The sequence below is a fragment of the Octopus bimaculoides genome, chromosome 11, assembly GCF_046866305.1.
Source record: "Octopus bimaculoides isolate indiv1 chromosome 11, ASM4686630v1, whole genome shotgun sequence".
NCBI lineage: Eukaryota > Metazoa > Mollusca > Cephalopoda > Octopoda > Octopodidae > Octopus > Octopus bimaculoides.
The window spans coordinates 16,154,273-16,165,370 of NC_142938.1; the positions used below are offsets into that span (position 1 = coordinate 16,154,273).

Sequence of the window (11,098 nt, forward strand, 5' to 3'; positions counted from 1 at the left end):
AAATTGAGATATAAACAGATACACATACATTCATATATAGCCATAATACACATACTGACATCATAGATTCAGTCACATATACTTACATACATACACAAACACATATTTACATATGCACACACACATGGATATACACATACATACTCACACAAATAACAATGTATACACACATACACGCACATGTACACACACACACACACACAACCACATGTATACAGATTACATAAAGCACAAACTCACTTATAAATATATGGGACTAAAATAGAAATTTAATCCTTAAATAAAATAAAAATATTTTCCACAAACATTTTATATGAAAGGAAAAAAATTCAATCAGAAATCTTTGCTTGAAACTTTTGTTCTGTTAGTCTTAACATAATTAATGCAGGAGCAGGGTGGTAAAAGTACATAATATATTCTAATTAGAAATAATTACACATTGTAGAATAAAACATTAGTTAATGATTAATATGTGGAGGCGCAATGGCCTAGTGGTTAGAGCAGCGGACTCCCGGTCATAGGATTGCGGTTTCAATTCCCAGAACGGGCGTTGAGTGTTTATTGAGCGAAAACACCTAAAGCTCCACGAGGCTCCGGCAGAGGATGATGGCGAACCCTGCTGTACTCTTCCACCACAACTTTCTCTCACTCTTACAACCTGTTTCTGTTGTGCCTGTAATTCAAAGGGTCAGCCTTGTCACACTGTGTCACGCTGAATCTCCCCGAGAACTACGTTAAGGGTACACGTGTCTGTGGAGTGCTCAGCCACTTGCACGTTAATTTCACGAGCAGGCTGTTCCGTTGATCGGATCAACTGGAACCCTCGACGTCGTAAGTGATGGAGTGCCGACAACATAATGATTAATATTGGTTTCAGATTTTGGCACAAGGCCAGCAATGTCAGGGAGGGGATAAACTGATTACATCGATCCCAGTGTTCTACAGGTAATTATTCAATCGACACCAAAAGGATGAAAGGCAATGTCAACTGCAGCAGAATTTGAACTCACAATGTGATGATGGATGAAATGCTGCCAAGCATTTTGCCCAGTGTGATTCATTCAACTAAAAAATTCTTCAAAACAGTGCCCCAGCATGGCCGCAGTCAAATGACTGAAACAAATAAAGAGTAAAAAGTAAAAAAATAGGCATAGAGGAATATGGTGTGCTCCATATGGATATGGAGTATCTGACACCCTGTCACTCAGACCGACTGTGTGATGCTCCCTGTGATACTCCCTGTATACACTGTGATACTCCCTGTGATACTCCCTGTGATACTCCCTGTGATACTCCCTGTATACACTGTGATACTCCTTATATACACACAGAGTGCCTCAGTTTGAATTGAACTCAAGACCGCATGTCCATGAGTTGAACACTGTAACCACTGAACCATGTACTTTCATTTAGAACAGTGGTTCCAAACTTTTTCGAGCTGCCGCCCCCTTGACACCCAGGTCACATTGCTAGCGCCCCCACCCCAACTGACCATCACAAACATAGACCTCTTGCTGAAGCAAATTCAAAGCAACTGTATTTCACGAATAAAACTTCACCTATAGGTGCAGGAGTGGCTGTGTGGTAAGTAGCTTGCTTACCAACCACATAGTTCCGGGTTCAGTCCCACTGCATGGCACCTTGGGCAAGTGACTTCTGCTATAGCCTCAGGCCGACCAAAGCCTTGTGAGTGGATTTGGTAGACGGAAACTGAAAGAAACCCGTCATATATATGTATGTTTGTGTATACGTTTGTGTGTCTGTGTTTGTCCCCCCCAACATCGCTTGACAACTGATGGTGGTGTGTTTACGTCCTCGTAACTTAGCAGTTCGGCAAAAGAGACCGATAGAATAAGTACTAGGCTTCCAAAGAATAAGTCCTGGGGTCGATTTTCTCGACTAAAGGCGGTGCTCCAGCATGGCCACAGTCAAATGACTGAAACAAGTAAAAGAGTAAAAGAGTAACAAACCCATTATTTTGTTCTTTTTACATGAATAGCTCCCCCATTATTGCCCCACTTTTCTTCAATGCCCCCTTGGAACTTTCCACCGCCCCCAAGGGGTGGGGTGGGGTGGGGTGGGGTTGCAATACCGCCCACTTTGGGAACCACTGATTTAGAACTACAACTTTATGGGATACCTTCCCTTGCTGGCAACAGTGTCTCTATAACTCAATGACCTACTGATGTTCAAACTAGATAGCACCCTCCCATCAACCTCACCAATGTTCTAGGGTATTTTAAAGCTTGTAGGCATTATTCTCTTTCTATTTTGACTAAGAAATTTACCAAAAAAAAAATTTTTTTTTAATTCCGGTTTTTTCTTTCAAAATCTTTTTTAAGAAGATCTGAAAAGAAACAAAATTCTTTTACTTAATTTTATCTAATTTTACCTAATTTTTATCTAATTAAAATTAAAAGGAAATTATTGAAGGTAATTTAACTGACATTATCCATTAAGAATGTGATACAAGCAAACCCCAAGAATAATTCTTCAGGAGATGCAACATCGCTAATAACAAACATTTAAAATGCTAAGTTTGTATATATGCTGAATGAAGAAAAAAATAAAGAAAAGAAATGTAAACAATTTGCGCACTTAAAATAATAAAACAGAACTTAATGAAATAAGGAAAAAATAAAAATAAAGAAAAAGTAAAGTGAAATTAAAATTAAAAAAATTATTAATATATATAAAATAATATTTTGATAAAAAAAATGCATTCTTAAAAGCTTAAAGAAGTAGGTTATCTGAGATAGTTCTTTCAGATATGGCTCATACCCCATTAAGTGGTTTAATTCGTTCTGATAAATGTGTGCGTGCACGCATGTGTGTGTGTGTGCGCGCGCGCGCATGCATGTGTGCATGTATGTGTGTGTGCATGAGTGTGTGTGCGCACGCGCGTATATATATATATATATACGTATATATATGTATGCATATTTACATAGTATATATGCATATCTATATAAATATATACGTACATGTGTATGCATGTGTGTATATATATATATATATATATATATATACACACACACACACATATATGTATGTATGTATATATATCTATATCTAAATGTGTATATATATATATATATATATATATATATATATATATATATATGTATATATATATATATATATATATATATATATATATATATATATATACACATATATATATATATATATATATACATATATATATACACACACACATAAGAGTATGTGTTGAAAATATATGCAGCTACACACAGTTTTATACAGGTATGCATAAATAACGAATGTACATGTGCATGTCTATATATATGCTTGCATGTGTATGCATAATGAGTCTCTTTGTGTGTGTATGCAGAATAGTAATCATGGTCGTAGTATAGTAGTGGTAGTAGTAGCAGTAGCAGCAGCAGCAGCAGCAGCAAATCTTGTGCAAACAAATAAGAAAATATACTCAATATAGAACTCGTAGACAGAATGTTGCTTGTGTTTCAAGTGGAAAAATCCAGCATGTCACGTAATGACTATCTCTCAGAGTGGAGTGGCATCTAATTGATCAGCTGAGAGTCTTAGTTTGAAATACATCTACCTTCCAGACTCTCTCTCACTCTGTGTGTGTGTGTGTGTGTGTGTGTGTGTGTGTGTGTGTGAGAGAGAGAGAGAGAGAGAGAGAGAGAGAGAGAGAGAGAGAGAGTGTTTGTATATGTTGCACGTATACATGTATGCATGTATGTATACATGTGTGTGTGTGTGTGTATATATATATGTGTGTGTGTGTGTGTGTGTGTGTGTGTTTGTATATGTGTAAATATATTTATGTATGTACATACACACACACATATTATAAAATATGGTGATGATAGTGAGATATAAGTATATATCACCATCCTCATCATCATTATTGTTTTAATGTTCACTTTTCTATTCCAGCATCTATCAGACAAAATTTGTTGACGCAGATTTTCTATGGCAGGATGCTCTTCCTATTGCCAATATTCGCTTGTTACCATGCAAGGTAATATTTCTCCTTAACCAAACATATTATTACTGATGTGAAGCATAAAGAGCTGGAAGAAAGTTACAATTCTGCCAGGTTACCACCTTAACAACAACAGCAACAACAATAATTCTTCTGAATTTGGGCTCAGAATTTGTATGGACTAGTGCAGGGTTCACCAAACTATGGCCCATGAGCCATATCTGGCCTGCTGCCGCTCTGTACCTTTTGTGTAAGTACCTGCATTTGCCTCTGGTATGGCATCAGTGTTTGGAACAACTCATGTCTGTGAGCAAACATTTTCAAAAATGAAGCATGTGAAGTCAGCACATCAAACGAGATCGACTGATGAAGATTTGAAAGTAATTAGGAAGGGCATTCAGCTGTAGGAACCATGCCAACACAAACACTGCAGCATGATGCAGTCTCCCAATTTGTTGGATCCTGTCAAACTGTCCTACTCATGCCAGTATAGACAATAGACATTAAACGATGATGATTCTATTTTGTGTGAGTATAAAACAGTAATAATGAATATAAATGCATGTGTGTGCACGTGCGCGCATGTGTGTGTATTTGTATGCAGGTATGTGTGTAAATAAAAGTATATCTACCATGTTTAGGTACATATATATTTATGAACATACACATATCATAAACGTATACATACTTGCATTCATATCATTCATATATACACATATACATATGCATGCATATATACACATACATATATGCATATATGCTATATATATATATATATATATATATATATATATATAAAACAGAATGAGACAAGAACACAAAACATCCAGGCAGTTAAGTGATACAAGAAAGGGACAAAACATACACATAGATGATACAAAGAAAACACGGACATGTCATTCGGAGTTTTCTCTTTTCAGTCGAGATCCAGATTATCTTTGCAATTTCGGATGGTTATTCTCGATATTGCTCCAATCTGGCTAGCCCCAAGCAAAAAGTAAGCTAAAAGCATTAGATCCTTATATATATATATATATATATATATACATATATATATACATATATATATATATATATATATATATATATATATATATATATATATATATATATATATATACTTAAATATATACTTTAGGTGGCAAATATACTATATATATACTTATATATTTATATACATACATACATACATACATATACACACACATATGCACACACACACATTTATATAGACATGAGTAAACATTTTTTGTTGTCAAAATATTTTTGCATCTTGTCTCATAAGTGATAAGGCATTTCATTGATATTTAAATTTATTAACGCCTAATGCCTATCTTGTGTGTTTAGTCACTACCATGTGCCCTGTATATGTGTACTTAAGTGTATGTATATGTATGTATGAAAGTATGTAGGTAAATATGTCAGTAAGTTGGTAGATAGGAAGGCAGATATGAATGTGTGTGTGTTTGTGTGTGAATGTATATTTGTATGTGTGCATGTGTATAAGTTGGTATGTGTGTATGGCTGTATGAATGAATATATGAATATTTGTCTGCGCAATGCATATTTGTGTATATACGAAATGAATGTATGTATGTACTTCTATGTATAAACGGGTGTACATATGAATGTACAGACGTATGCAGATCTTTCTTTGAGAATAAGTACTAGGCTTGCAAAGAATAAGTCCTGGGGTTGATTTGTTGACTGAAACAAATAAAAGAATAAAAGAATATATATGAACTTCACACAGTCCTCTGGCTTGCCAGGTCCTGTCAAACCGTCCAACACATACCAGCATGTAAAACAGACATCAAATGATGATGATTATGATAATGATGATATCTACATGGAAACAATGTAATATGTATGTACAGATATTTAGATATGATATACATATAATACTTTGGACTTTGAGATATCAAAGTTTCATTTGTTACATTTGTGTGGAGGAAGAGAGATCTTATACATATTTGATTAACATCAACACGGGTTCATTTTTTTTTTTTTTCATAAAAGATGCAAAATACAATAAGACAAGCAGAATGACTGAAAAATAAGTGACACACACACACACTTGAATGGCAGTGTAAAGTTATATTGGTTCCACACAATTATCATCTGTGGGAATGGAAGATTGATATATCAGCCGTGTGTGTGTGTGTGTGTGTGTGTATGTAAATATTGCTGTCATACACAGTAAAATTAGCATATCACTGTAGGGATAGAAAATTATAATTATGGGATGTAGAAATTAGTAGAAATTTGCAGTGTGGTAAGAAACTTGCTTCTCAGCCACATGGTTCTAAGTTCAATCTCACTGCGTAGCACCTTAGGCAGGTGTCTTCAACAATAGCTTTGGGCTGACCAAAGCCTTGTGAGTGAGTTTGGTAGATGGAAACTGAAAGAAGCTCATTGTGTGTCCACCCTGCTGGGTGGATAGTGCTAGGAAGGACATCCAGTTATAAAAACAGCCAAAACAGACACAAGGATCTGGTGCATGCTCCTGCTTAATCAGCTCCTGTCAAACCGCTGCCCTGGGTCAAGAGGGTGGCTGCTGGAAGACCCTATGTCTGGCAACAGGTCTCTGCACTATGCCACACAAGTAAGAGAAACCAGTCGTGGCTCTCAGACAATTTCTGCGGCCACACCACCTCTAACATCTGGCCACCTAACTCCCCAGACTGCAACTCCCCTTGATTATTATGTGTGGGGTGCAGTTGAGCAAGAGACCAACAAAACTCCTTGTAACTCCAAAGATGAACTGAAGGCAAGGATCATGGCGGCATTCACCAACTTAAACAAGGAAACTGTCCAGAAGAGTTGCAACAGATTCCAAAGTTGTCAGGAGACCATGGTTGAAACCAATGATGACTTCATTGAATAAATTTAATCTTTAGTATTCCAAGATATTTTTATGTAACTTTGGTAAATATATCTGTTATAATGAGATGTCAGTGTTATTTTCATTTTTGCATAATTTAGATGACAGTTTATTCACCACACCCTGTACCTCCCTCCCTCCCTCCCTACCTACCTATCTGTGTATCTATCTGTGTATCTATCTATCTATCTAATTATTTATTTAATATCTTGTGGATGATGGATGTGAATAATATCAACATTCATATATCAATAACACAAGATTACATGTCCTACAACAGTTAATTTGATTAGGCTTTTTTTTAAAAACAAAGTGGAGGACCAATCAAATTAATTCTTGTAATACATGTACTCCTATATATTATCTATTTAAGAATATCAATATCATGACAATGCTAAATATCTTGAAATTTCTCTCATACATCATCCCTAGATGGCTGTGATCATGGACTTCCATTCCAAAGTTTGAAGATTTATGATTTCTAGAGGAAAAGATACAACAGATAGCCTTTTTGTGGTTTATTTACTTACACTTTTCTCTCTGTTAGTCTCCTGCTCTCCTGAGCTTAAGCCTGAAGTACAGGGCTTATTTACTCTAGGGCAATTATGAGTAGTAATGGTTTTTGTAGTTGATGTCAGGGCATGTCCGTTCACTCACAGGCCTGTATGATTCTTTGGAGTTCTGTATGATTGCCGGGGACAGTCCAACTTCTTGTGTATTGGTAGCATGAGAAAATGCACCCAGTACATTCTGTGAATGGTTTGGCAATAAGAAGAGTATTCAACCATAATGACCAAACCAGATGATACATACCGGTACCATTCTATGAGAGTTGTCGCAGAGCCCAATGAGAAAGAGATGACTCAGACTTTGATTACCTGTTCAACCCACGCCAGCCTCTAAAGCGGACATAAAATAATGTTGACAACAATGATGGGGGTGGTGACGATTATGATGATAATGAGGATGATGGTGATGATGATGATGGTGGTGGTGGTAGTGGTGATTATGATAATTAAGATGATGATGATGATGATGGTGGTGATTATGAAGATAATGAGGATGATGGTGATGGTGATGATTAAGGTAACAATGAAAACTAGGTGTAGGTGTTGACAGAAATATTGATGACGATGATGGTGACGATGATGATGATGATGACGGTGATGATAACGATGATGACGACAATGATGATGACGATGATAATGATGATGATGATGACGATGGTGACGACAATGATGATGCTGATGATGATGATGATGATGATGATGATGATGACGATGGTGACGGCAATGATGATGCTGATGATGATGATGATGATGGTGGTGATGATGATGATGATGATGATGATGGTGATGATGACGATTGTGATGATGATGATGACGATGGTGACGACAATGATGATGTTGATGATGATGATGATGGTGATGATGATGGTGATGATGATGATGGTGGTGATGATGATGATGATGATGATGATGGTGATGATGATGATGATGGTGATGATGATGATGATGACGACAATGATGATGATGATGATGATGACGATGATGATGATGATGATGATGTTGACGATGATGATAATGGTGATGATGGTGATAATGATGATGATGATGATGATCCGCATGAAATAACACAAAGTTTGTCGCGCTAGGCTTGCATGAAGATTATGTTAAAATGTTAAAAGTACGAGAGCCTGCGGAATATACGGTTCACTCCAGCCAGCCAGTCACACTGGAACTCGATGAGTAAGGAAGTTGCGTCTTAATAATACAGCAACTGGAAACACACCCATCATGAAAACTAACGGATTAATCTATTTGCATCATTTATTTATTTATTTTTTTCTTTCTATTTTTACTGTCTGCCTGACATTGTATACGAAGGTGTAGCACCTGGTGACGTCAGCGTCAGCACACATAGTGATGTAAACAAACGGAGGAAAAAAAAAACACACCAATTTGTGATTCATTTCTTTTATACATTTAGTTTGTTTTTTTTTTGTTATTAAATTATTTTTTTGATTCATTTATTGTCGATGTGAGGCAAATTTATTTATTGTTATCATTGTTGTTGTTGCAGTTTCTTTTTTGTTAATCTTGCACCCCCCCCCAACCTGCAGCCCCCCGCCATCACTCCTTAGCAGTGAATCACAAAAAACAAAATTATTGTCGTTGTTCTAATTCTCATCATCAAATCACAACTTCGACATTACAATTATCATCATCATCAACATCTCTACCACCACTACCACCACCACCACCACCACTACCACCACCACCATCGCCACTACTACCATCATCATTGTCACTGTCATTGTCATCATCATCATCATCATCATTATTCTCATCATTATCATCAATATCAGTCACTACCAATATCCCCTTTTTCAATCATGACCACCACCATCATCGTCAAATCATCAGCATCATCATCATCACCGTCGTCGTCATCAATGCTACACAAACTACCCCCTCAACACTGTTGTCGTCATCATTCAATTTTACCAACTCATCATCATCACTGGCGTCATCATTTCCACAGCCACCACTAACACCCCTCCCCTCATTGTCGTCATCACTGTCATCATCGTTCTTGCTCATTGTCCTTATCAACTTCCATATCATAATTATAACTGGAGGCAAAGAGGGAAACTAATAAATGACAGTCAGAAGATCGTGTTTCACCAACAAATCATCTTTCTTATTCAACTATTTATCTGTCAAGCCAATATGGTGAATTTGACCTGCTAAAAATAGCAGCTAAATTCCCTCACCTTACACTTTACTATCAGAACATCACATTGAACAATGTGGTATGAGATATGCAAGATGAGATGGTCACTGGTCAGCTCAACCAGGTGAGGTTGAGCTTAGAGCAATATCTATCCATCTATCTATCTACTTACACGTCAATATATCTACCTTATTCTCTTTATCTACCTACCTGTCTACTTTGTACAGACCTACATTCTCAGTCTATCTAATTAATTCAATAATAGTATGAATTCTTTTATAAGAATTCATCAAGTAGCTAGCATGAAAAAACCCTCATAAGGGAAAAATCCATCACTTATTCCCCAAAATATATTTATTTATATAAGGGCATTTCTATACATGACTGCCTCACGCTAAGAGGAACTCTAAGGTCAAACTACCATAATAAACACATTTTTTATAAAATAAATAAATATCTAGCTATCTATCCATCTATCTATCTATTTATCCATCTATCCATCCATCTATCTATCTATCTATTTATCTATCTATCTATCTATCCATCTATCTATCTATTTATCCATCCATCCATCTATCTATCTATCTATCTATCTATCTATCTATCTATCTATCAATCATCTGCCTGCTTACATACACAACTTCATATCTACTTATTATTATACTTTTGCCCTGAGTTGGTTCCAAGACCTATGATCAAAGTCATTCCAACAGTGACGATCACATTTTTTCCCCCTTTCTATACACAATGTATCATAAAAAAACATTAATCTCTGTGTTCTTACTTTTATAAGGATAACGAGATGTGCTTTGAGAAGATGTTTAACTATTATTTCCAGCAAGATGGATGGGCTTATAGTTTCTCTCCTCATTGCCTCAACTGTTACTGTGTTGTTGGTATCACTTTTGGCATAGTGGCTGTGGTTGCTGTAGCAGTTGCTTTCTTGTGGTGATTGTTGTTATTGTGCTAATATCTGTGTTGTTGCTGAGGTGGTAGTATCTGTGCCATTATTGTTGTGGTATGTGTAGTTGCTGTGATCAATGTACTTTTGTTGTTGTGGTGATGGTATGTAGTGGTGATATCTGTTCTAGTGACGTTTTGATGGTAGTGATGGTAACTGTTGTTGGAGTGGTAGAGGTGGTGATATCTGCGTTGTTGTGGTAATTGTGATATCTGTGCTGGTGTTGTAGTGGAGATATCTGTGCTGTTGTGGTGGTAATTGTGATATCTGTGCTGTTGATGTGCTAGTAGTGGTGATATCCATGTGGTGGTGTAGTGATATCTGTGTTGTTGTGGTGGGGGTGGTAGTAGTGATATCAATGTGGTGTAGTGGTATCTGTGGTAATATTTGTGTTGTGGTGGCAGCAGTATTGATATCTGTGCTGTTGTGGTAGTGGTGGTGATATCTGTTGTAGTCGTAGTGGTGATACTGTATTGTTGCAGTGGTAGTATTAATATTTGTGTTGTTGTGGTGTTGGTAGTGGTGATGCGTTGTTGTTGTG

The 11,098-nt window shown here is 36.5% G+C and overlaps 1 protein-coding gene across 1 annotated transcript in view; it reads right to left on the reverse strand.

The window, feature by feature from the left end:
* The window catches only part of LOC106869728 (apoptosis regulator BAX), a 134,167-nt gene that overhangs the window by 87,521 nt on the left and 35,548 nt on the right, over nt 1-11,098 (reverse strand). The gene's annotated exons all lie outside the window — the stretch shown is intronic.